The sequence below is a fragment of the Bos indicus genome, chromosome 23, assembly GCF_029378745.1.
Source record: "Bos indicus isolate NIAB-ARS_2022 breed Sahiwal x Tharparkar chromosome 23, NIAB-ARS_B.indTharparkar_mat_pri_1.0, whole genome shotgun sequence".
NCBI classification, from domain to species: domain Eukaryota; kingdom Metazoa; phylum Chordata; class Mammalia; order Artiodactyla; family Bovidae; genus Bos; species Bos indicus.
Genome location: NC_091782.1, coordinates 44,398,473 through 44,425,954, shown reverse-complemented (window position 1 = coordinate 44,425,954; position 27,482 = coordinate 44,398,473). Strand labels below are relative to the sequence as shown.

The 27,482-nt window shown below is 47.0% G+C and overlaps 1 long non-coding RNA gene across 1 annotated transcript; it reads right to left on the bottom strand.

The window, feature by feature from the left end:
* Positions 1 to 307: 307 nt before the first annotated feature.
* On the bottom strand, positions 308 to 24,690 carry LOC139179082 (uncharacterized). The gene is made up of 4 exons (XR_011563485.1): positions 24,484 to 24,690; positions 9,107 to 9,248; positions 3,034 to 3,305; positions 308 to 2,434 (listed from the first exon to the last, which is right to left on the bottom strand). It is a non-coding gene; the product is annotated as an uncharacterized lncRNA (long non-coding RNA).
* Positions 24,691 to 27,482: the final 2,792 nt, after the last annotated feature.

The following is a 27,482-nucleotide window of genomic DNA, read 5'->3' as shown; positions in this document are numbered from 1 at the left end:
ACACACTCCCTGCGGGGACTGATGGAGCTGTGCCACCCATTGTTTATCTAAAAACAGCGTTTTATTATTGTCGCTCAATTAGTCCAGACAGCGGACACAAATGACTCTCCACGGCTCCATGCCTGCCCTGCGCACCACATATAAATGCCAAAGACGGCTCTAATAGCTGGCTAATAAAATCAAAATGTGCCTGTATTGACTCCGCGATTACTCAGATCGTCACCCTTTCTTCTGAAATCTCTTCTTAATCTAATTATGCACAATATTTTCACTTTAGTAAAAGAACATTAAACTGAGTAATCAACAATTCTGTTCTCAATTTATTTATAAGCAGCCAACCAAGGGTCTTCTGAACATAAACTTCGGAGGGGAGTTTATTTTCTATAAACAAATGAGCATATTTTTCCCCCTCAAGGTCAAAATATTATTGCCTGTGTAGGGTTTTTTCCTATAAACTTTTTTTTTTTCTAAAAGTTGCACAATCTGTCATTTCAGAGACACCCACGAAAAGCCACTCCTAATCACTTGCAGAAGATAAGTTTGGCCCTGTTTATACTCACTGCTGTGAAAATGCTATTATACGCAAATGTTTCGTGTGTTTTGCAAACATATTCTCTCACACACACATACTCATCGCAGAGGCAGTGTCTGAAGTAGCAAAGGTCTTTTGAAAAAGACAGAAAAAGGAATGCATTGAGCCCCTTAACATTTCCCATTTTTCAAATCCGTCTTAGAAGCACGGGAGACCGATGCTTAAAAATCACATGTGCCATTGATTGCGTCTGAATACCACTCTGTGAATGGAAAGATGCCTGCTGTCTGCCTCGGGCCTCTAGTTGATGACCGAGCAGGCTGAGGGTCAGAGAAGGAAGGAGATTGAAGGAAGGTGAGCAACCACATTAGTGACAAGCGGATGGCTGGGACCGAAGCGTGCCAATCACATCCCTGGACTGGTGTGTGACTGAGGCACAAAATCCAAGAGCTGGGGTAGTGAGGCTTTGTCCTTCTAGCGGGGGGTCATCAGGAGACGCTGCAGGTAAGGATAGGTGTTGAGTCCAGCTGCTTCGCAGTGGCCTCCCCGCCCCTCAAATCCTTCTACGCGTATCCTTTCCCCCCAGACGTACACACGCGCACACTTCGGTAACAGAACATTTGTAAAGCTTTCGTTTGAGTTTCAGGTTGGAACACCTCCAGGCCAAACATAAAGAAAATCTCCAGGCTGGCGCTCTGCTCCCTCAGGGCCCCTGCCAGGCTCCCTCTGGTTCCTGCCATGGATGGGGAACCGGCATTACCTCACGTCTCAAAACTCCGTCTCTGGGCAGGCTCGCTCTTGCCCCTCTGTGCTCCCTCTTCGGGGTGAGAAGAAGGCGGATGCGGGGAGTACGGGGTGGGGGGTGGTGATGTTGGCACAGTGGAGGGATTCCTCTTTCCACCCTGAGAAATGACACTGTTGGAGGCAGAAGGCCAAGGTGAAGGAGGCTCCCAAACGGTTCCAATGGCAGAGGTTGGAGGCGGTGGGGTTGGGAGTTCGGGCTCTGCCCTCCTGAGCGGGCTTCGTGCTCGTTCCATTGGACGAGCCTCCACCATTTCATGGGAAGAACAGGAAGCCTGAGGTCATCACCAGAACAGGGCCTACCTTTGGTGCCCAGCAAATGCCTCTGCCGCTTACCCAGCACTGACCTTGGGCACATGTCATGGCTCCTTCTATCTCGGCCTCTTTATCTACAAATATTTCCAACGATTCCTAGCCTTGCCTTCTGGCCACGTGGGACACGCTGAAAAGCACACAGTGTCCCCGCAATGAAGTTCCTCGTCGGAATGGCGGGAAGTGCCAAGGAGAAGGAAGGGGTGCCCGGCGTCCGATTAGGGAGTGAGAGAATGAGTGTTTTGGCAGGAACACAGTGTTACCCCATCAGGTATAAGCTGTGACTCAGGGCTCATCTGCCCTGTGCACGCCTTTAAGAGAGAATACAGTTTTTATAATGCCACAGTCTTCCACATCGGTGTCAGCTGGCCGCTTTCCCTTCGCTGTCTGTCTGCCCTCACGGGGTGAACCGCCACTCCATCTGGAAGCAGTTGCCAGTGAGCTGCTCGGTTGAGGGATGGGCTTCCTGTGTTTCCACAGCCCATTTCAACGGTATCAAACTGGGGCTTGAAAAGCTTTTCCTCAGGAAGCCACACGAATGACCCACCAGACAAGTCTATCGTCCTGGAGCGATTCACCCTGAATTTTTAAGCTCTCACCCCTCTTTTAGGTCTGTCTCCTTTTGCCTTCTGAAACCGCAAAGCAGTTAGAGATTCTAATCTCTCAACCCAAGTCACTTTGTCATCGCAGTCAGATGTCACCTGGGGTCACCATCGCCCATCTGTGGTGGAAAGTTCCAAGGAGCTGCAGTTGCTTTTGTGATCTGCCGGTTGACGTGGAGAACACGCCCTGAAACCCAACAGGAAGGTGGTTTTCTGAGGCGGGTTAAAAATATATTTACGTTTGTTTATATCCGAGAGATTATTTTTAGTCTGAGGCAGAGGCCTGACAAGGATCTGGAGGCCTGCGACAGTGTGGCTTAACCAGCAGGATTTGCACTCGCACAAAGCCAGGAGTTTGGCTGTTTCTGCCCCTGGGTGGTAGCCTCACATCCCTGACTCCCTACCGGTCTCCCAAAGACTTCAGGATCAGGTAAAACGGATCCCAGAGCTGCCTTTGCAGCTAATTTCTGTTTCTCTGCAGGCTGGCAGGCCGCCTCGAGGCAGGCCACAGTTGAGAAGCCAAGGGCTGTGTTTCAGGCTCCTCCTTGAGGTTTAGGGACAAGGGATGTGCCTTCAGAAGTCTCTGTGCAAAGCTGGGCTCTGTTGCTAATGACGGCGACGTATGTGGCTTCCCAGCTCATGCACCACCATCCCACAACGACCCCCACCTCCATGCAGTCAAGCAGGGGCATGGGGACCAGAACAAGCTGAGATGACTGGCACACCCCCCGGGCACCACAGGCTGACAATAACTCTGGGATTGGTGGCAGGGTTGGGGGCACTCACGAATCACCAGTGACCACGTGGGTCCTCCTGTCCCTGCGCCCCCGTGGATTGCTCCTGCCGGGTTCTCTTGGACCTGCTCTGTGATGACCTGCCAGCCCAGCGCTCTCTGGTCCAGACACGATACAGCCGATACAGACACGATACAGGCAGTGCTCGGCCACACCCCCAAGGGTTCCCTTCTCGTTTTCCTGCTCCAGCTCCAGGTGTGCCGAGCAGGACCTTTGTCACTTTGGCAGCAGGTTACCCTCCGGGATCTGGAACTACTTTGCCTGCTTGAGAAAAGTAACGAGAATTTGCATCCTTCCAGGGATGACAGGGAAGCCTGGCGTGCTGCAGTCCATGGGGTCGCAGAGAGTCAGACACGACTGAGCGACTGGACAACAAAGGGGTGACAGCCCTTAACCAGCAGATGACAGGCGGAAGTAGGATATAAACACTCCAGCTTCTCTGGGTCCTAATCAGGACCATGGTAGGGGCCATGGGGCTGGAGAGAGGGTCAGCCCCTCATCGCTTCCCTCTCTGGGGCTTTGCACCAAGCTACACCCTTACTTAGTATCCTTCTTCTCTGGGCCTGACTCCCCAAACCTTCTGCCGGATTCTCCTGGGGACGTTCCTTAAATGAGTCACTCAGTGTATGCTTGCGGTGAATCTAACCTAAGTAAGAACAACACAAGGCATGCAGGGCAATGCTTGCTCCATGACCCAGGCTGACTTAAAATTCTGCACAAAGTGAGAGCTGCAAGTTGAGTTTTATTTGGGGCAAAATGCGAGTTGCAGCCCAGGAGACAGCACCTCAGATAGCTCTGAGAAACTGCTCCGAAGAGGCAGGTTGCGGCAAGGTTAATATACATGTGATTTGGATGAAGGGGCAATACGGGCAATCTAGCACATATTTTTCCAGAAGGTTTCTACTAGTTTTGTGGAGTCTTTGCTAGTCACAAGGAACAGTCATTGCCCTGAAGGATTTTGGCATTTTTCTAGATATGAGGAGATATAAGAATTGGGCTCATGAAATTGGCTCCTGAAAATATCTATCTGAAGACCTGTCCTACCAGGTTTCTGCCCCCTCAGCACAGAGCGCCTCACTGCTGATCTCCACCCTGAACTCCTCCCATTGAAGGTCAGCAGTTGCAGCAGAAGCTTGTGACTTAATCCCTGGAGAGGTACATGGCAAGTGCTCACGGCAAGTGCCAATTTGTAGTTGACACCCAGAACCAACCCAGTTTCCCCTCAGCTCACATCGTTTGTCATCTCCTTAAAGTTCAGGCTTCTCAGATCAGCCCATAAAGATTCTTCGAGTGAAAGAATCTCTCACGCTGCTGTTGCGCAAGCATAACGGGCAACTGTTTTCCTGTTCCACATGTAAGATCTCGACTCAAAGTCAGCACCAGGGCCCCCGGGGACATTCTACTTCCTAAGTCTTAACTCTGAGTAACATAGGCCTCGGCCAAAGCTTCCAACCACACAGTCACCTCGTGTTTCTCCCTTCCTTGACCCGGCAGAAATGAAAGGCAATGGGGGCCTTGTGTGGCCTTCACTGACTTTGGAAAACTTTTCAAAAATAGTTTCAGTTCCTTTCTTATCATCTCCCCAGAGTCTGATAATTTCTGGAAGGAGGACTATAGGTTCATTGATTCTTGGGGACTCCAGCAGAAAATCAGTCCTGTGGTTCAAGAAAGCTGGACAGAAGCCCCACGTGCTCCCCTGCTGGGAGCCGTCAGCTCCGCCCACCCCCCCCCGCCCCCCCGCGCCCCTCTCCCTCCCACCCCCCACCCCCCGCCCACCACTCACCGGGCCCTTTGAGCCTTGGCATTAACTCCTGCTTCTCCGTGGAGCAGGCAGCCATGAACATTACACAACCAGGGAAGAAAATGGAGCAAACTGGGAGAATGCCAGTTCCTCCAGCTTGTCCTTCCTCCTTTTTATATAAACTCCAAGAGCATCAAGTTTAGGAGAAACACCAATGTCGGTTTCAACATGAATGTACCACTGGGCTTGCTGTGATCACTGTTGGTCTTAACTCGACTTCGGAAGCATCGCGAAAATACCAGCTTGGGCCAGAAGAACTACAGGCAAACACTCCAAACTCCTGTGAGTGATTCTGTCTCGGCGCTCACCACCCATATCAGGGCTTGGGTGTGGGGATGGGGAGCGGGGAGGGAGAGCCAGGAAGAGGGGAGTCAGGCACGCCCTCCCCATCCCCCCAGATCTTGGGCTGAGGTTCACCTGTCAAGGCCTGACAGCCTGATCATGGTGGGCTGGGACCTGGGTAGAGAGGATGATTCCTAGGTGTGTTAAGGGAAGGAGAAGCCCCCTGGGAAGGAGAGAGGTGGCCTGAGGGAGAAGACAGAAGCTGGTGGGGTGGAGGGCAGCAAGAAAATGCACTTTGTGTAGGCACTCATTTATTCAAGTTGGGCCAAGAATGTCCTTCAGGGCCTGGCTTTTCCCCCCAACCCGCAGATCTGAGGGAGGCCCAGGAGGCATGGCCACCCTCAGCAGGACTGTTTGGGTTGGAGAAGCGATTGTCTTGAATGCCAACTCCAGCAAAACTCTTGAGGACTTTGCCAACCCAGGTGTGGCAAACAATGAAATGTTTTTTTTCCTTTCTTTTCCTTTCTCTTTCCTTTCTTGCCAGAGCGAGGGAATTCTGTGCTTGCCATGGTGTTTTAATTAATTTTTGATGGAAAAAAAGCGGGGGGGGGGGGGGGGCGGGGGCGGGCGGGTAAGGGAGTTAAAATTAAAGCCTGCTATATAAAAGCAAAGCAATTTCTGGAAGGTCATGAGCTGCGGCTGGCAAGTGCGTCCAGGAGAAACAGTGTGCTTGCTGTTTCGGGAGCAAACCGGCAGAGCACGGCCAGGCTGGAGGGGCTCCCTGGGCTGGTTCCGTCACGGCGTCACACGAGCCTCCCTGAAGCCGACCGAGGAGGCCCAGCTGCAGGAGCAGCGGCCCATCCATAGCCCGAGGGCCTGTTCTCTGGTCTTTGCTCCTCAGCGCTTCCACAGGAAGGAGGTGGAAGGGTGAGGAGGGAGGAGGCTCTTTCCTCATCACCCAGCACAGCACTCGGCATGCCATAGCACGGGCTTGTGGAGGATAGCCGAGCTCCCCAAAGCTGTCCTAGTCTCTAAAACTTTTCACTGAAGAGGTTCAAGCAAGATCCAGGGGAAAACCATATAGGGATCTCCTTAATATCTCTCTATCATAAACTGTACAAATTAGATACGCCATTAAGATTTGTGAGAAAGGTGAGAAGAGTTTCTTTAAGTGAACAATCCATAATGTATTTCTCCACGTTAGGGACAGAAAACCAGTTTGGTGTAGTGGAAAAGAACAGATGTGGGCCCTGGGTCCAGGCTGCCTGGGTCAGTGGCCTTGCTCTGACATTTTGGGCAAGTTACACCTCATTTATAAATTGATCATGTCAACAGGACTTATCTCACAGGATTGTTGTGACAATTAAATGAGTTGACATATACACTGCCCATACAACAATGCCTGGTACATGGTAAATGCTATTTAAGTATTCTTCTTATTTATTGCTTTGGGTCAGTCATCGCACTAGGAACGTTACATAGCTTGTTTTGTGTTTCACATACAACGTCTCTATCAAATAAACACAATTTATTTTATAATTGAAAAAACTGAATCTAAGCAAGATGCAGTCATTTGCGCATCTGGCGATTGTTGGACACTTGTATTTGAGCCTAGATCTGTCTGACTCCAAAGTCTGTGCTTTTTCTAAATTCCACTCAAGGTGACATGTGTGGATCCTTCCCTCCTTGCTGTCCTGTCAGCCTTCTCTCAACCACCAAAGCTTAGAAAAACAGGGCACTGAGGTTAGCTTCTCCCCAGACTCCGACAGAGGAGCAGTTGTATCTCCGTCAGAGAAAATTCTGAGCCCCAGTAACGGTTCTAGCTGCAGTGGAGTACTTAGAGGAAATGAATTTAGGAAGTCTCAATTAGAGACCTCTCAAGATTTCAAGGATTAGATGAGAAAAATATGAAGCAGTTGAATAATCATTCTGCTCTGATTGGGGAGGCCAAATTCCCTTTATGTAATGAAGATGATAGTTCCAGGGCTCAGGAATAGAGTTCTCAGCTACTGCATATTAAAAACAATAGAGCTTCAAAAATATCCAATCAACCTAGCCCAGCTCTAGGGGAACTTAAGTCTGAGCCACTGGGTATAGACAGCCATGTGTCCTGTGAGTAAAACCACATCCCATGAGATGTAACCGTGGAGACTGGCAGGAGAAAAGGGAGACCAAAGTGGGACTGTTGCTAGAGACCAGAATTGCATTATAGTTCTTCTGACTTGACCTCGTGCTGTCCTCTCGACCTGATAATTCTGAGATGAACCTCTCTGGTTGTATCTAGAAACTATTCCTTCTGTACAATGGTCACTAGCTCAGATGACGTATTTTTTTAACTTTTTATTTTCTATTGGGGTATATCTGATTAACAGTGTTATGATAATTTCAGGTGAACAGCAAAGGGACTCTGCCAAACATATACATGTATCCATTCTCCCCTAAATTCCTCTCCATCCAGGCTGCAACATTGAGCAGAGTTCCCTGTGCTGTACAGTAGGTCCTTGTTTGTTATCCATTTTAAATATAGCAGTGTGTACACGTCCATCCCAAACTGCCTATCTCTTACCCCCATCCTGATGACCTTTAAAGTTTAACACATTGAAGCCATCTGGGCCTTCGTGTGGACATTTCCAAGTGCTGTTTCTATGTACAGCTGTTTTGCAATCTCACCTAAGAATCTGTACAGCTGGTATGTCTTGCCCTATTTTTGGGATTGAAACAGCTAGTTGGAAGAAAAATAGTTTTTTTTCTTTAATTTCAATAGACTTTTAAGACTTTCCTAATGAAGTATTGCATACATACAGAAAAGCACATAGATCACTAAGTTTGTACCTCAATGAACTTTCACAAAATGAACATATCTGTTCAACAACCAGAACATTATCAGCATCTAAGAAATCCCTGGCAAATTTCCATCAATTATTACTACTTCCCTCCGAAGGTGCCCACTCCTGAGTTGTAACACCACAGGTCAGTTTTATTTGCGTTGAGGCCACAACTGAGTAGAACTGTACTTTACATATTCTTTCTGGTCTGGCTACTTGGCATTATATTTGAAAGCTTTTCATGTATACATATAATAGGAGTTCATTTATTTTCATTGCTGTATAATATTCCATTTTACAATATATTTATTCATTCTGTTGTCCATTTAATGGACATTTGGGTTGGTTACAGTTTGAGACTATTATGAATAGTTCTTTCCTGACTTATAAGTGAGGAAGGGGACCCCATTGGTGACTGCTGAGTATAGGCACAGTCAGACATGCCTGGGTATGACTTGGGGCCTCTGACCATCAAGAGATTCCTTAAAGGGAAGTTATCTCCCCACTGGTTTGTCAATTCTTGAAATGCTTTTGATCAAGACAAAGATTTTCAAAGAAATATCTCTGAGAGAGGAGACCTCTGGAGAGGAAAACAAGCAAAATCAAAAAGAATGTGAGGAGAAACCACTGCGGGTGGGCCCTGGTACCTGGGTGGAAGTGGAATTCCAAAAGAGATGGAGCAGGATGAGGGGAAAGCCTGGAGGCAGATGCAGAGTGAAGCTGGTAGTGCTCCCGTGGGAATTCACCTCCAAATCATCCATCTCACGGAAAAGATGAATTAGGACTCTGCTTTGAAGGTCTTTAGAGAAAAAGTCACACTCAAGGGACAAGGAAGTGTTGCCATTTTTCTTAGAGTCTGAGAGCAATGAAGATAAATGGGCAGAACACCAATGACTGTCAAAATTCAAGCTCCTCCTTCCCTGGTAAAATGCTCCTGATGGGCAAATACCATCGGATCAGCGACTATTTCTAGCACCCTCTGGGTTGGGCCAAGGGAATATGTGTAGAATCGGGATTTGTCACTCTGAGCCACAGCAATTAAGAAGACAGAGCTTTCTCCACCCTCAATTTTTCTTTCCCTGGCTGGATACTAAGCACATCTAATTCCTATGAGACTGCAAAGCTATGAGATGTCAGCCTCTCCATCCTTGACTTACCTCATTGAGGAAGTTGGTGCCCGCCTGGCACATCTGCATTGGACTGTTCTGTGAATGAGACATAGACTCCTGCTGTAAGTCACTGAAGGTTGGGTTTATTTGTTACAGCAGCTAGTGTTACCCTCACCAATGCAGTTGGCTTCTGAAATAACTCACAGTATCCACAGAAAGGGGAAAAAAAGAACAATGTCATTATATTACTGCCATTTGATTTGATAGAAGATAAAAAATGAGAAGGGAGGTGAACTCAAAAGAACTTTCCTCAAACTTTCTTAAGTCATTGGAGAATATTCACTGTTAGTATAAAAATAGGACAATGATAATGTCAACACATAATATCTGAGCCTAATAGATTTACACTCCCCCAATTTGCATTTTAATTTCCTGGAATTGGCTCATGACACATTCTTATGTGGGCTTCAACATTTAGCAACAAATAAGAGTCCCTTTTCTCTTGGCACTTCTTATTCCTCCCTCCCCCTCACCCCAGTCCTCCCCGCTGCTTTCTTCTTCCCACAAAGCTCATTTTTGGCAAAACAATTTTCATAAACCACACATTTTAATGAATTAAGCGTAGCCCCACAGTCACACTCGCCTTCTCCCAGAGTCCCCTGGCTGACACACGCCTCCAGCTATGGGAATTCTCCCTTACCCCTCTAGGAAAGAAAAAACATGCATTAAAAATTGTGTCTATAAGTAGACAAGCTATGCAGAATTCGATGGCTCTTCTACTTTTACTTTTTGGAAAATGCAAGAAGGAAGATGATTTTCAAACATTGTATGTCTTCTGAGAAACTAAAAAATCCAGCGCTCTTTTGCTTTTGGCAGTAGCAGAACTGGTTACGATCATAAATCCGCCAATTCCCCCTTTATCCTTTTCAGGGGGAGCTTCACGGACTGGCTGCTGTCTTGTCAGAGAAGAAAGTTCAGATGTTTGACAACAGGGAAATTTTAAAGAATTCCAAAGAAGAAAAGGACCTTATAAGTCACAGTTTCCAACCTTCTTATTTTAATAGCGAAGTTCATGTAGGTGGTTTAACTTGTCCAAAGTCATCCCATCAGCTGACGGCTTTTGGGCAGTTCAGCTACAGTTGACCTTTATAGTTCACGTCACATGGAGTTTCAGGCACGTGACCTTCCTGGGTCATCGTGTCAGACAGCTGACACTGATAGAACCACTTCTCTTGACAGATTAGGGGTCAGGTGAGCGCTAAGAACGCCAGGTCTTAGGAGCTAGCCCATCACTGAATCCATATCCTCAAATCCAACAACCTTTCTTTGTTCTTTGGGGGTGGGGGGGGGGTGGGTGCCGACTACACATTAGCTGCTTGACTAGACAAAGACGTGACCCCTGCCCCCCAAAAGCACACAGTTCCCCGAGGGCAGATGAATAAACAGACAATCCCAACGTGGTATGATGAGTGCTTCTAGCAGGCAATCGCTTCCACAGCAAGGGTGGCTTTTCCCAGGAAGAACACAGCAATAGGGCAGCAGTGCCTCGCTGAATCATTCAGTGAGGAGGCACCAGCAGCTCTGCCTCCCAACTCAGGAACATCTTACCCAGCCTCCTCCCACCCACCATCCCCGCCTGTGGGTTTGGAACCGAGAAAGACTTTGGGAACTAAAGATCATGGGCTAATAGGATGCTAAAAGGGAAGCCACCCTCACCACCCACCACCAGAGGTAGTTCGTGTTATTCCTGAGCCCTGCACTTTGTTTCGTGACTCCAGCTCCTGCCACTTTGCTGGGTTTGAAAGTGTTGCTTATCCAGAGAGCTCCGAGATTGCTTTTGGCAAAGGACTCGAGGCAGGCAGTTCCAACCCTCCTTGCTGTCTCTCTCTTGTTGCCAAAATATAAGACTCTTGGTTTTATGGGAAATGCGTGTGGATTCTCCTTCCAATGATAACCTGAGACGGCAGTTAAAATGAAGTAGGAGAGGAAGACTGGGAATCAAGAGAACTAGGATTTGGCTCTGAACTACTTGTTAAAATCATCTCTTAGGTTTCTAACAATTCTGGCTCCACATACACTCAAAACGTTACTTCATTTTAGAGAATGAGTCCATATTACACACCAGTCATCTTAATAGGGAATGGGATAAAATGATGGAAACCCCAACCCTAACAAGTGGATTCCCTAGAGGGTTAAGCAGTTGAGGTGTGGGATCCCAAAGCTGTGCATGGACGTCTGTGAGGCTCAGAAGAATGGTACCATGTACCTTCTGATTCACTAAAGAGAACCAGAGTAGGCCACCCCAAAATATGTCCCTTTGGCATATGGTTTTGAGAAGCAGCAGCAGCAGGAAGGGCTCCCCACACACCCCTCTTTCTATCTGAAAGTAGGGCCCAGATTTTCCATGAGAAAGGTGCTCATCCTTCACCAGGAAGAGGTGAATATTCTTGCACCCAAGAAGGGAAGTTGATACGGAGATGAATCTGAAAGAAACCTACTAGGATTACCTTTATCTTCCATTAGGCTCCCCGTACATTTCCTAGTCACTTCCCCATAATTCACTGCTCCTAGGCCAAACCCTTTCTCTTCTGTCTTGTCACATCTCCGCAATGTATCTTTCTTTGAGGAAATGGCATATAAGCTCTCAGACCTGTCTACTTCTTTGGATTTTCCTTTCTATGAAGGCTCCCGTGTCATGTAAAAATATTAACATCAAATAAAAGTGTTGTTTTTCTCCTGTTAATATGTCTTTTGTTGGTTTAATTCTCAGACTGTGTCAGAACTTAAGAGGGTAGAAAAAAAAGTCTTTCTTCCTCTATACCACTTTTTTCTCTTCCTTGAGAGGCTGGCCTACAGGGACCACAACAAAAAAACTCTCATAAGCTTCCATCAATGGAGAGCACTTCAGGAGATCAGAGGGAGAGAGAGGGGGTTCAAGGACGTTTATTTCCCTCTCTGGAAAGTGAAAGTGAAGTTGTGTCTGACTCTTTGTGACCCCGTGGACTGTAGCCTACCAGATTCCTCCATCTGTGGGATTTTGCAGGCAAGAATACCAGAGTGGGTTGCCATTTCCTTCTCCAGGAGATCTTCCCGACCCAGGGATTGAACCCAGGTCTCCCGCATTGTAGGCAGACACTTTACCGTCTGAGCCACAAGGGAAGCTAGGGCTTCCCTTCCCTCTCTGGAAGGATGGCTCAGTTGAAAGCCACTGCTCATCCTCAACAGACCTACCCACTAGCTCACCTTCTCCCTGGGGACAGCTCCACTGCCGCTGGCCCTAGATTTCTACACCAGTTCTTATGGTTGCACTCAACTCCACCCACTAGTTTATATTAGTCCCTTGTCGATAAACTCTCCTTTAGTCTAGACTGATCAGAGGGTCCATCCGTTTCCTGCTGGGACACTGGCTAATATAGACATGGAGGCCACTTTTGAGATGTGTGTACCTCGGAGGTCGATGAGGGAATAGCGAGATGAAGAGAAGGAAGGGGCAGGACACAAAAGTGGGAAAGTTATCCCAGAGGAAAACAAAGCCAAGTCTTGGAAAGTATCTTGTAGGTAAGGAACTTCCAACTAAGGAGATGATGAGAGGGAGAGATCATTTCAGAGAACAGGTAAGGTAATTCAACAAAGGTAATCATCAAAACCAATGTAAACTCAACCCAAAACAATCATAAAATTTCTTTGCTCATTCAACAAATACTTTTTGAGTGCTTGTGTTGTGCCAATTTTTTTATTCCTTATGTGGACAGCTGTCATGAAGCTGAGAGAAAGGGCTTATACTATTAAAATAAGTCATGCTTTCTTCCTTTTTTTCTTTGTATTCTTCATCATCTTTCTAGCCTTCTTTCCCTCCAGCTTTCTTTCCCCAGTATGTACATAGCTTCCACTTCCAGAAGGAAAAACATCCCAAAAGTCAGATTTTAAAGACAGGATGAAAAAACTTGCCTGAATTATTGATTCATAGCTTTATAATGCACCCAGGATAGTAAGGACATTTATAGATTTCATGAGCTGTTTAATATCTATTTGTGGAGCACTGCCATGTGCAGTCATCTTGGACTCATTATGTTTCTTTGGCTGCCCAATGAGTCATAATGAGCCTCTGAAAATGTTAAATAATGGCTTAGAACTAGAGGGAATGAAGTAACAGGCAAAGTCAGATATAAAAGTATTATTACACACAGTCTGTAAGAGTGATCAAGACAAGAAGGGGATACAGGGCTTATTATTACACATGTGCACACAAACTTTAAAAAGCTTGCAGTAAAGTTGGGGGGGTAGGTGGGGAGCCCTATGAACAAGATCCTTACAAGTTATGGGTTGCAGATCTATTTTCCATTAATATTCAAGCAAGAGGGGGCAGGGAGCTCAAATTATGGAGAAGAAATAGAAAAGCCAATGGAGACCCTTTTGAGAAGATGGAGCCCTATACTGAGAGGATAAAAGAGACTTTATACTCCAGCACTTAAAATGAAGAGGAAGAGATCATTCCTAAACAGGGCATAAGAAATAGCTACACTTCTCTCCCTATTAACCTCTGGGCCTCCAAAGAAAGCCAGCTGAAGCAAAGCAGGACAAAAAAATTCTATTTGAACACAATGAAAAGTATCTTCTGTAATGAGAGCCATATTTTGGAAAAGTATTAATGTAATTTTCCCTTTGATTTTGCAAGTATAGGTCTTTCTTCCTAATTGGTTCCAGGGTCATCTGTCCAGAGGTCTGTGGGTATGTTACATACAGTATGCAAAGAGAAAGAAAGAGCTGATATTGAGGCTTTTGATATTCAAAATCTAAAAAAAAAAAGTTTTTTGAAGCAAGACAATAGCAAAAAGACCATTTTTTCCCTCAGATCCATGGGAATTCCTTTATCTCCTCCTTTGACCTGCTAAGCACCAACCAGAAGCACCCAGAATCTCAGTGTTCTCCTGCAGATAGAAAAGTTATTCCCCTAGAGATACAACCTGCTTGTTGCTCCAGGGGAGGAGGAGATGCCTCAGTGGAGCACAGATGAGTCCTCCCCTTCCTGTCCAGGAGATGATGAGTGGATAAAGGCAGTTGGGGGAGGGCTTGATTTAGGAGCATCCCAAAGGAATTGATGCTGACACCAAGGGCCAGAGCACTGAGACAACACAGAAGAGCCCAGCATTGTTAGGAGGATGGGGTGGAGTTCGAGCCGAGGTCTACATTGCACTTCTGGGAGATGAGGTCAGACTGTTTATGGTAGTGAGAGATGGAACAAACCAACAGGAAACAGTTCAGTTCAGGTCAGTTGCTCAGTCATGTTCAACTCTTTGCGACCCCATGGACTGTAGCAGGGCAGGCCTCCCTGTCCATCACCAACTCCCGGAGTTCACTCAAACTCATGTCCATTGCATCACTGATGCCATCCAACCATCTCATCCTCTGTCGTCCCCTTCTCCTCCTGCCTTCAATCTTTCCCATCATCAGGGTCTTTTCAAATGAGTCAGTTCTTTGCATCAGGTGGCCAAAGTATTGGGAGTTTCAGTTTCAGCATCAGTCCTTCCAATGACTATTTGGGACTGATTTCCTTTAGGATGGACTGGTTGGATCTCGTTGCAGTCCAAGGAACTCTCAACAGTCTTCTCCAACACCACAGTTCAAAAGCATCGATTCTTTGGTACTCAGCTTTCTTTATAGGCCAACTCTCACATCCATACATGACCACTGGAAAAACCATAGCTTTGACTAGATGGGCCTTTGTTGGCAAAGGAAATAGTTAGGCCATGTTTAAAAATAGAATCTGACCTAAAATCTGCCCAGAAGGCCAACTCCTTATCTACGATAATCAGCCTAGGCAGGCAGCCTAATACAAGTCAGTCTTGTGGGAAGGAAGCCAGACTGCTATCCCTAGTGAGACTCCAGGAAGCTGAACAATAACTTCTATAATAATCAGCCCCAAATGGCCAGTACTTGATTAATAACTGACATCTTTCCTAACCTTTGTCCCCACCTCCATCTTAGGGCCAATCAGAAAAAATCAAATGCACACACCCCCCAATCAATCACATAGGATGCTCTGCCTGTCTCCAGCTTCCCCACAACAGATCAAATCAGGGCACACGTTTCCTGCCTTCCCTTTTCCCACTGTCAAGCTTTCCTACTCCTCTGCCTGCCCTAGAGTCTGCCAAAATGCAAGTGATGGTGCTGACTCCCTTGATCCATACCAAGCTCAAAATAAATAGCCTTTGCTTTTCTCATCAGGTTGGTCTTCATTTATTTGCATAGTACAGAAGCTTATCTTGAAGCAAGTTGGTCTAATCTAGAGGCCCTATGGCAGGGTAATTTGGTCAGAATGTTTCTGTCTCCCTGAAATTCATACTGGTTTCCCTGGTGGCTCTGAAGTAAAGAATTCACCTACCAATGCGGAAGATGTGGGTTCGATCTTTGGGTTGGGAAGATCCCCTGGAGAAAGAAATGGCAACCCACTCCAGTATTATTCTTGCCTGGAAAATCCCATGAGCAGAGGGGCTTGGCAGGCTACAGTCCATGGGGTTGCAAAGAGTGAGACGCTGAGCAACTAACACACACACACACTTAAATGACTACACTGTTGACTTTGTTGTTATGTCCCCAATAGTTGACTCATCCAGAAGAGCAGAATAGGTAGATGCAAAACATTGAAACCATATTTTCTCTGTATGCTTCAATTGTAGTATAAGCAAAATGTTCAAATACAACAGAATAAAAAACTAACAACATATTTTTCCATTCTTGTGCTAAACGGTTCTGGGATAAAGCATAATTTCCTGGTTTTGAGCTGAATAATGCTGGAACCAGGCAAAAATTACTAAATTATCAATAAATACTTGCTTCTGGCACATTAGACAGTGTAACTACTAAAATAGCGAGCATATTAGTTCTGTAGCCAGCACCTTTACTGAATTCATTGATTAGTTCTAGTAGTTTTTTGGTGGAGACTTGAGGGTTTCCTATAAATAGTATCATGTCATCTATAAATAGTAACAGTTTTACTTTCTCCCTTCCAAGCTGGATGCCTTTTATTTCTTTTTCTTGTATGGTTGCTGTGACTAGAACTTCCAATACTATATGAAATAGAAGTGGTAGAGTGGGCATCCTTGTCTTGTTACTGATTTTAAAGAAAAAGCTTTCACCGTTCCATTATTGAATATGATGCTACCTGTGGTTTGTCATAAATGGCCTTTATCAGGTTGAGATAAGTTCCTTTTATGTCAGCTTTGTGGAGAGTTTTCATCAGGAATGGTGTTGAATTTTGTCAGATGCTCTTTCTGCATCTATGTGGAGATGATCATACATAGCGAATATAGGTAATATTTTATAATAATTTTAAATGGAGTATAATCTATTAAAATATGGAATTACAATGTTGTACATGTGAAACTAACATAACATTGCACATGAACTAAACTTTAAATACATAAATAACATTCAAATAAAATGGCTAACATCAAGACTACCAGTCTCTTCATCAAAGCTCACTTTTAGATACTCACATCTGTGCCTACCAACCCATAGCTACTGTGCATTGAAATTTTGCCTAATCCCAACTAGTTCCCTGCCTTGCAAAACCCACCGTAAAGCTACTCAGTGCAAGCCTAAGTAATCTACCCCTAGTAACCTTCCCCTGACTTCTCCCTTCTGAGATGCTTCTAGATTCTGTCAAGGTGAAATTCCCCCTCATTGCAATAAGGCAAAATAACCTCTCTTTTCTCCACCAGCACTTTTTCCTTCTGGCAGTCTTTTAGGATAAGCCATAGCCGATGCTTTTTGGTATTGTATGGCCCGGCCGTGGAATCCTAGGGAAAAAGAGCCACGAAACTTGCACACGGCAACAGGAAACAGATGAACTCCTTCTGAGCAAAAGAGCCTGCAACTCAGGAGGTCGAAGACCAAAAGTCTACACAGGAGAAACTATAAACACAGCCCGTCGTGGCAAATGCAGGGGCGGTCTCTGTACGTGGCAGAAACTAATCACCCACTTTTATTTTCCATTATTTCCTGCACACAGAAAGAGCAAGAGTTGAATTAAAGAAGGGTATAAAAAGGAACATAGCAAACACCTACATAAATGTAAGCATAGATACAACGGGTAATAGGGAGCACACAAGTTAAAGGGCTCGTTTTTCACCCTTTTCATTCTTTTTATTCAAGTGACTCAGTACGTTAGAAAAAAAGTACAGAGGGAGGAGGAAGAAGAGAAAAAGAAGGTGGCCCCAGTTTTCCTGAGGCCCTTTAGCTGAGATAACTCCACACTCTCCTTTCCAAGCCTGCACAAAGAGAGGCTAAAAGGATGGGCCTGAGACTTCCCTGGCGGTCCAGCGCTTAAGAAGTGGCCTTGCAATGCAGGGGACACCGGTTTGATTCCTGGTTGGGGAACTAAAAATCCCATGCACCACGGCACCCTCACGCCACAATTCCTGAGTCTGATGAGCCAAAACGAGAGATCCCACATGAGACAAAGAAGATCCTTCGAGCCACATCCAAGACCCCACACAGCCAAATGGATTAATTAATTTCAAAAAAGAGGAGGGGCCTCTATGGACAATGGAAGAAACCCAAAGAGCACATGGATCCAGTGCTCCCAGGCTTCACAGGTTCCCTTTGCACACGCGCTCGGTCCTTACTCATGGCTCCAGGGCCCGCCCGTGGTGCCTCAGTTGTGGAAGGGGGCTCAGAGTTGGACTTCTTGTTTTCCACACAAACCTTCAGCCTATATCTGGACACCTGTAATGAATTATGCATTTTTTTTTTTTGTCGTTACATCACTAAGTCATGTCCAGCTCTTAGCGATCCCACGGACTGCAGCATGCCTCCTGTCCATGGAGCCCATGATGCCATCCAACCATCTCATCCTCTGTTGCCCCGTCTCCTTCTGCCCTCAGTCTTTCCCAGCATCAAGCTCTTTTCCAACGAGTCAGCTCTTCACATCAGATGGAGAAAGTATTGGAGCTTCAGCATCAGTCCTTCCCTTACCCAGGTCTACAGATCTCCTCCGTGTCACCACCAATCCTGAATGCTTTATTCCCTCTGCCAGTCTGTCCAGTGAGAACTGCAGAGAACTGGCTTCTATATTCAGCTTCCAGATGCATGGCTGTGGAGTCTTGGAAGTAGCCAGAGCTCTCTCAGCTCCACCTCAGTTGAGCTGTCATCTCGCCACTGCTGGCTCTGATCACACCTCCCTGATTTCTTGGACCATGACTGCCCCATGTCAGGCCTCTGGAAGGACCTCAGGCTGCACAGTAGCAGGTCCACCTCGCTTGCTCTCTGCCCCATGCCCACCCACCTGGCAGCCCAGAGCTGCCAAACTTCCTGGTGTGACCCGGCAGAAAGGCCCTGGATTCCTTATGCTGGCAGACACAGTGCTGGTTCTGTTTCTCTCCTTCTATTGCCTCCTTCTAGGCCAGTCCCCAAACATCTGTCCTCCAAACATCCCTTTGCCTAAATGAGTGAGTCCTTCAACCTTGTACGTCTCCTTACGTCACCACTGCAATACCATCTTGTTACAGACAAATTGCTTGAAAGAAATAAGATTGTCTAACTTCGGGCGGGGGGAGAAACTTGATGGAAAGATAAATATTTAAATACTTAATGGTGAGAAAATATTGCACTTTTGTGTAACTCCATAGAGCTGAAACTATCGGTGGAAATTATAAGAAGGAAACTCTTAGCTAAAATAAAGGAGACTTTCCTAACAGTGATGTGAAAATGAACAACCCACTTGTAGAATTTTTAAATTTGGGTGCAGATTATTTGGATGTATTCTTTTTGTGAGGGTTGCCCAGGTGGCTTAATGGAAAAGAATCTGCCTACCAATGCAGGAGATGCAGGAGACGCAGGTTTGATCCCTGAGTCGGGAAGATCCCCTGGAGAAAGGAATGGCACCTTGGTCCAGTATTTTCCAGGTATTCTTGCCTGGAAAATCCCATGGACAGAGGAGCCTAGCAGGCTACATACAGTCCATGGGGTCACGAAGAGTTGGACACAACTGAGCATGGTAACTTGTAACTTGTATTGAGCAATGCACTTAGGTCTTAGCACTCGTCCGTATGTATGGTACGTCTCAGATACAAGTCACTGAAAATGAGCGGGTCCATCCCTTCACTGTTTGAGCCCAAATGACACTTCACTGGAGCCATCATGGGAGAGTCACACCCAGGACGGAAAGCTGGACAGCATCTCAGTTTTCTCAGACTCTACAATTCTGTTTTCTGGTTCTTCCTTAGATAGGGAACTAGCAGAGTGTGCAGGCTCCTGCCAACAAAATCAGCCCTTGAGAAACCACAGCAGCAAGAGGGAAAGCTGGGTTCTGAGCAGTGAGAATGATAATGACCGCACAGAACCTTGAGTCACTGGCCTGTCTTCAATCAGTGTGAATGTGGGATGTGGGGCTGAGGAAGGTGGCTGGAAGGGACAGTGAGAGAAGAGGATGGAAGAAAGCTTTGAAAATTCTGCTCTGGTCTCCCTGCCTCCACCACACCTCCCAGGAGCCTGAGGACAATCCCTGACCACCCATCCCACACAGAAATTGGCTGCAGGGTACTGGTGCCTATTGTCTGAGGTCTCTGGGGTGTTGGGGCGGGGCTACTATTTGAGCAGAAGAAACCCTGGTGGGGGGTAGTGGAATTAAGGCTACATAGCTGCCCTCAGGCTTGCCCCCCAACACCCCCATCCCCCCCAGGCTGGTGAGCAATCCTTGGAGATGGCCCCCTTCCAGTGCACTCCCTGGAAGGGCTTAGAGTTCAACCGAACCACAGAGGTTTCTGGTGGAATGATGACCGGTGGTCCTGGGATGACCAGGGCCATCCCCGAGGGCTCATGACTTCTCCCCTTAAGCTCACCTAGGCAGGACTTTGACCGTCCCCAAAGCACAGCACTAGAAAATAGAAGCTGGTATTCCCAGGGGCACCGTGAGCTCATCTGACCACAACCAGACCCCTGAGGAGTTCTGATGCTGAAAAAACTGGTATTTGTACAACAAATAGCATCTGATACCAAAGTATTAAAGGGCTAGGATTTCAACTGATCATGAAAAACCTAAGACCTCCCACATACCTACGGGTTGAAGACAAGTTTCTGTCACCCAGTGATAACTCCAGGTTCTGTGCAGTCATTATCATTCTTACCACTCAGAATCCATTTTATATTATCAATAAAATATGGTGAAAAAATTGTGAAGAAAAATAAGGAAATCGAAGCACTACACATGAGAACACTATAGGTTTGGTGATCCTGTTATTCTAAATGTTCTATACAGGCTATTCATTTACTTCTCACAACATGGGCTGGGTACTATTATTAAGGCCATTTTACAGATGAGAAAATAGAGGCACGAATTGGTTAACTGGTCGACAATTACAGGCAGAGCTGGGATTTGAACCCAAGCAGAGTCTAGCTTGTATCACTGAGCTCACTCTCAGGCTGGATGAAGGAGCCCAATGGAAGGGGAAGTGGTGGACAGAGGGCAGTTAAGGAGTGAACCCAGGGGGTGGAGTATTAGATTAAGGAGCCCTTCCTGAAAGCATAGAATGGATAAGGAATAGAAGCTACAATAGGAAATATAAGACACATATAGAGGCTGAAGTCAGAGTGTCAACATTCAGACCTGGAAAGTGGAAAAGAGGCAGAAAATAGAATTCTATAATATCTATGTTGTTGTTTAACTGCTAAGTCGTGTCCAACTCTTCGTGACCCCATGGACTGTAACCTGCCAGGCTCCTCTGTCCATGGGATTTTCCAGGCAAGAATACTGGAGTGGGTTGCCATTTCCTTCTCCTGGGGATCTTCTTGACCCAGGGGTCCAATCTCTGTCTCCTACATTGCTAGGTGGATTCTTTACCACTGAGCCACCAGAGAAGCCTAATACCAAACTGCTTAAGGGAGTTCCTAACACCTCCGCTGACTGAATTTCAGTGCCTGCACTCTCTACCTGTCCTGTGGTGGGGGGTTTATCAATAAAATCCTGAGCCCTGAAGTCACCAGCCCAGTGGCTTTCATTTAGGGGGTCTCCTTGTCCAAGTCCAACACCCAGAGTCGGTACCAAGAGAGAAGCAGGGTGGAAAAAGCAGAGCCACGTGAAGGAGGCAGAGGTCACCTCTCCCCGAGATAGCTGGCTAAATGCACACACGGACTGCAGCCCACGAGCCAATCCCGCCTGCCGCCTCTTGTTCTGAACCATCTTTTATTGGGGCCAGAGATACACGCCCATTCGTTTACCAATTGTCTGCAGCCAGTTTTGCCCTACGACCACGGAGTAGTTGGGACAGAGACCGCATGGCCCACAAAGAGAACAAATTATTTACTACCTGGCCCTTTACAGAAAAAGTTTGCTGACCCCTGCCCTAAGTTGGAGAAGGCAATGGCACCCCACCCCAGTACTCTTGCCTGGAAAATCCCATGGACGGAAGAGCCTGGTGGGTCTCGAAGAGTCGGACACTACTGAGCGACTTCACTTTCACGTTTCACTTTCCTGCATTGGAGAAGGAAATGGCAACCCACTCCAGTGTTCTTGCCTGGAGAATCCCAGGGCCGGCGGAGCCTGGTGGGCTGCCGTCTATGGGGTCGCACAGAGTCGGACACGACTGACGCGACTTAGCAGCAGCAGCAGCAGCCCTAAGTTAATGTTTCTCAGTCAAAATGTGGCCGGCCATTTTAACCCTTGCTTGTCGCCATCCCTCCATCTGTCCTCAGAGGACTCTTCCACTCACTCCCTCTGTTTCACCCCCATCCTCCACCCACGGCCACCATGTGGCTCACTAACTGGGATTCATCCATCACCTGGGGGCTCCCAGTGGAACGTTCAGTGCCTTTGTCGGCATCTGAGCAATGAGAAGGGTGGTTTCTATTCCCCTGTGAGGTGCCGTGTGTGTGTGTGTGTGTGTGTGTGTGTGAAAGTCGCTCAGTCATGTCTGATTCTGCAATCCCATAAACTGTAGCCCGACAGGCTTCTCTATCCATGGAATTCTCCAGGCAAGAACACTGGGGTGAGTGGCCATTCCCTTCTCCAAGGGATCTTTCTGACCCAAGGATCGAACCTAGGTTTCCTGCATTGCAGGCAAATTCCTTATCATCTGAGCCGTGTCTGACTGTGCGACCCCATAGACGGCAGCCCACCAGGCTCCCCCGTCTCTGGGATTCTCCAGGCAAGAACACTGGAGTGGGCTGCCATTCCCTTCTCCAGTGCAGTAAAGTGAAAAGCGAAAGTGAAGTCGCTCAGTCGTGTCCACCTCTGCAAGGTGTTGCCCATCTGTAAATCCAGCCTCCTTGATGGTGGGTGAAGGGAAAGGGGAAAAGCCGTGAACAAGAAGGGGGGCAGTTCCCTCAGCCATAACGTCACTCAATTTATACAAGAAGAGAGGGAACTTGACTTACTGCTCAAGGGGGAAACAAAAATACAGCAGAATCTGGGGCTGGGAGAGAAAGAAGGGGCTCTCTGGCTGATCTGTTGGCCTTGCCTGGACTCCATCCCCCTGCCGAGATAACATTTCACTGCCTGAGAGGAGCAGGCAGCTCCCCAACTGCAGGGGCTCATGACTTGGCTGGCTGTTCGGCTTTGCTGACACACTTTCTTTCTTCTCAAGTTAGATGAGCTCACAAATCACCTCACACTTATTTGCAAAGTCCATATGTGCGATACAGGCGAGACGGTCGGCCTGAGCACAGGAGAAAGGGGTGAAGAGAAGGAAGCGATGGAGGGGCAGGGATGTCTGGCCAGACGCAGATGGAGTCTTCCTCAAATCAGGCCACGGTTTATAGAAGGAGTTAAAATTAAACCAAGGACTCATTTCCAAGCTCTCTGACATTGGAAAGGCTCCCTCCGCCACCCTTGGAATGCAGTGCAATGAACAGCAGAGAGCACGTGACATCACATCCAGAGAAGCATGAATCATGGAATCACATTGAGGGAGAAGCAATGAATTCCAGACGCTATAGAACTAGGCTGGAGGTGGATGCATACTGTCTCTCTCTCTTTTTTTTTAAACATCTTTTAAAAAAAACAATTTCATTTATTTATTGGGCTTCCCAGGTGGCTCGGTGGTAAAGAAAATCTGTCTGCCATTGCAGGAGGTGCAAGAGATAGCGGGTGTCAGGAAGATCCCCTGGAGAAGGAAATGGCAGCTTACTCCAGTATTCTTGCCTGAAGAAGCCCATGGACAGAGCAGCCTGGTGGGATCCAGGCTCCCCTGGGTCTTCCCCATGTGTCCATAGGGTCACAAAAAGTCAGATGCGACTGAGTACATACACACATATTCATTTATTATTTAGTTTTGGCTGTGCTGGGTCTTTGTTGCCATGCGGGCTTTTTTCTAGTTGCAGAGAGGGGGCTAGTCTCTAGCTGTGGTGAGCAGGCTTCTCACTGAGGTGGCTTCTCTTGTTTCAGAGCACAGGCTCTAGGGTGTGTGGGCTTCCACAGTTGTGCCCGTGGGCTCAGTCGTTGTGGCTCATGGGCTCCAGAACGTAGGCTCAACAGCTGTGGTGCATGGGCTTAGTCGCTCCATGGATGTGGGATCTTCCCGGATCAGGGATCCAACACTGCACTGGCAGGCGGATTCTTTACCACTGAGCCACCAGGGAAGCCCTCTCTCTGACTGTTGCCTCTAAGTTCTCCCAGTGGTTTTGCCTGTCCTGCCACATTTTTATCCAGGGAAAGTCACATCCCCTGAGAGCTACCACATGTGGGTTTGGCTGGTAGAATACGGCTCCAAGCCCTTCCTCCACCCTCCAGCACGCTGTTACCCTGTAACACTGCCTTCGTGACTCTTCAGTGTGACCTCGAAGGAACCGCTAGTTTACAGAAGGGAAAAGGAGAATTTCAGAGACTCGCTTCAGGTCCCCAAGCAAGCAAACTGCCGAGAGATGTTGCACGACTGGTTTTCTGGGAGCTTTCCGCCACATCACGGCTACCTGCGGACCTTCTCTGCCTTCTGTGCACCTCCCTGTGTTTGGGACATTAAACAGCAACCAGAATGGCTGTTCCCTGAGGGCCAGGATGCAGTCATGCTCCTCTGTGCTTCCCTGTACTCCAGCACACTCCCTCTGCCTCACACCAGGCACTCAGTACATTCATGTTCCAAGGTCTTACTTCTGCCTGTTTGTTAGCTACTTGACTTGTTTCCTTAGTCATCCTTAAAGGACTGAGTTGTGGTTTTCCTTTAACACGGGGTCAAGCCAGTAACCTCATCCTCTGCCTCCTCGAGATTTAAGTGAAAATAAAATCCTGAGGTTAATTGGAACCCACCCAATCCACCAAGCATCGATCCCTCTATAGCTTCCCTGCTGTCAAAAATGTCTCCTTTCCTGCCTGGGCATTGCTGCCTTCATTGTTGACATGCTACCTCACTCAGCATCTCCATCTGGTAGTCAGATTCCCTCCTCCCTGCTTGAATTCTATATCTACGTGTTTAAATAAGCCAGAAAACACTCACTGCGCCAGCTCCAAATTAGTTCTTCCTTTCATGCCTTTTCTGCTTCCTGGCTCCATGCCAGACTCTCCCTCCATTAGAATCAGGAAGTGGAGCTCAGAGTCATATGTCTTCACCTAGTTAGCACCTCTCTTCTGGGATGGTTTCTCTTAGGGTGGCTCCCGCACATGCCAGGCTCTGCTCCTAGTGATTCCCAAGTCGTTAGTGTCCGGCGCGGGGGCGGGCAGTGTGAGTCTGAGCTCTGACTTTCAGCATGTGGAAGGTGGGTTGGGGGGAGGGTGCATGTGTTGTCACACGAGATGTTCTGTCTCAGTGATGGAAGGAAACAGTTTCTTGGCCTTGCGTCCAGGATGTGCTTTAAGGAAGCCAAGAAGGATTGCTCATATCTCGAGAAGAGCTATATTTGAAACCTTTATACGGATAACAAAAGCTTGCCACTCCATCTTGTCCACCTCTCTAGCTCTTGTTTTAATTTAATTTTTTATCCTGAGCTTCATCAAGGTACCTAGAATTCAATCACCCCAAGTCAGGGTTCCATAGAAGTCATGAGCCAGTCTTGGGAAGCTGCCTCAGCTTCATTTTTTCCCTCCATCCCCCATACCATCCTGCATGGCTCTTATCACTCTGGTGGGGATCACTGACTTCCCTGTCTCTCCCTCCTTCCCTGTCTCCTCTGTTCACACAGAGCTGGGCTTGTAATAGAAGGTCAGCAAAAGTCAGTTGAGTGGATAAACAAATGAATGAAAGTTTTGTGACATCCAGATTTTTTCCTCAGACTTTGAAAAAGGATCACAGAAGCAGAAATGACCCAGGGAAATCATCTACATGACTGTTGGATTATTTTTTAGATTTTAAAATACACTGCTTTTGCAGTCCTCCTGTTTCAGCTTCCTGTTACTTTGTACCCACCGCCTCCCATCATTTCTTATGAGCCTGCAGTTGATTGGAGTCAGTGGGAAGTTCTTCAGTGACTAAGTGCCGTAGCTGAGGTTACTCATGAGTCTGTGCTCACCTGGAAGCTGGGCGGGGACATCCTAGCTGTCTTCTGACCTCTTTCTCCATGGGGTCACTCATCACAGTGATTGTGTCCAGCAGCCTGGGAGGTGGATCCAAGAGGAATCTTTCCAGAGAAGAAGCCCCAGTGTACACGTGCTGATCAAGTCTTGGCATCATCACACTTGTTGCTGTTCCGTTGGCCAAAGCAATGCACATGGCCAAGTCCAGAGTCAACATGGGAGGGCCCACACAAGGGCCTGTCACAGTCTAACACCACACCTCCCATTCTTCCTAAATATGTTTTTGTCTCATATACTGGTGGTTCAAATGTGCTGTGTAGTTGAGTTAACCTTGAATTGATCAACAACATGTACTGAATACTGACTAGAGGCCAAATACCCTGGAAAGTGAAAGAGGACGTGTTAGTTGCTCAGTCGTGTCTCTCTTTGTGACCCTATGGACTGTAGCCTGCCAGGCTCCTCTGTCCAGGGGACCTTCCTAACCCAAGGATCAAACTTGGGGTCTCCCTCATTGTAGGCAGACTCTTTACCATCTGAGCTACCATGGAAGCAAGTGCCCTGGAGTGACAGGAAATAAGATTCTGGCCTCAAGGACTATATATTTAATTTGGGAACCTATAAAGATACATCTTTGAAAGGATTTTAAACTTCCCATTGGTGTTATTTATGCACATCATAGATATATTATTCACTAGAGCCACTGAAGTAAGCACAGTGAAAAAATTAATTATCAGAGTTACTGTGTGATCCGGATTGACATCTTTGTTTCCGTGTGAGAAGGCTGTTGTCTGTTGATGCCAATTCTAAGTACGAGGACTCCAATAATTCTCCTAGAGAAAAATTGCCCCATGAATAAAACATAATTGTAGCTCTTTGTCATGATTATCACAATCCATACAGTTGTTTTGTTTAGCATTTAGCTTGCTCTTAACCACTCATCTCAGTGATCATCCAAAGCTGTCCTGAGGGAGGCGAGTGAAAGACAGTATCAATGAAGGCAGGTTTTACACAGTTCGGTCCTTAACCAGCAGTACTTTGGAAGCAGTTAGAAACGAAGATTCTCAGGCCCCACTCAGATCTACTGAATTGGAAACTCTGGAGGTGGAGTCTAGCAATCTGTGTTTTAACATCCCTCCGTAATTGTGATGGATACTAAGGTCTAAGAATTACTGCCATAAGGACCACAGTGTTCAGTTCAGTTCAGTCACTCAGTTGGGCTGTGGTTTTTAATGTCGCTATACATTGAGGGGCTTCCCAGGTAGCACAGTGGTAAAGAATCTGCCTGCCAATGCAGGAGGCAAAAGAGATGAAGGTTCAACCCCTAGGCGGGGAAGATCCCCTGGAGAAGGAAATGGCAACCCATTCCAGTATTCTTGCCTGAACAATCCCAATGGACAGAGAAGCCTGGCAGGCTATAGTCCATGGCCTATAAAGTCCACTCTTTTTGTCCAAAGAGTCAGACACAACTGAGTGACTGAGCACACACATATGCATGCTGTTTCCCCAAAGTTCCTAGGTTGAAATCTAATCCCCAGTATCATGGTCTTTGGAGATGAGGCCTCTGGGAGGTGATTAGATCAGGAGGGTGGAACTCTCCTAATTCCATTAGCGCCCTTTTAAAAGAGACCTCAGAGAGCTCCCTTGTCCCTCCCACCACGTGAGGTCACAGTGATAAGATGGCCATCCACGGAAAGAAGCAGGTTTTCACCAGATTCCAAACCCACCGGCGCCTTGGACATCCTGGCTTCTAGAGCTGTGAGAAGTCTGTGGCACTCTGTTTTAGCAGCCCAAACAAACTAGGACAGGTGACTTAGCTGGGGCAGAAAATTCTAATTACAGGATGACTGCTCACTTGCTTGCCCTCTGGTTACTGTTGCAGCATCTACCCTAACGAGCAATGAGGGATGAAATGTAATGCTTTCCATAAAATTATCCAATTTTTCAGAGGTTAGAAAATCCTCCAGAGAATTTCTATGGTGTGGGTTT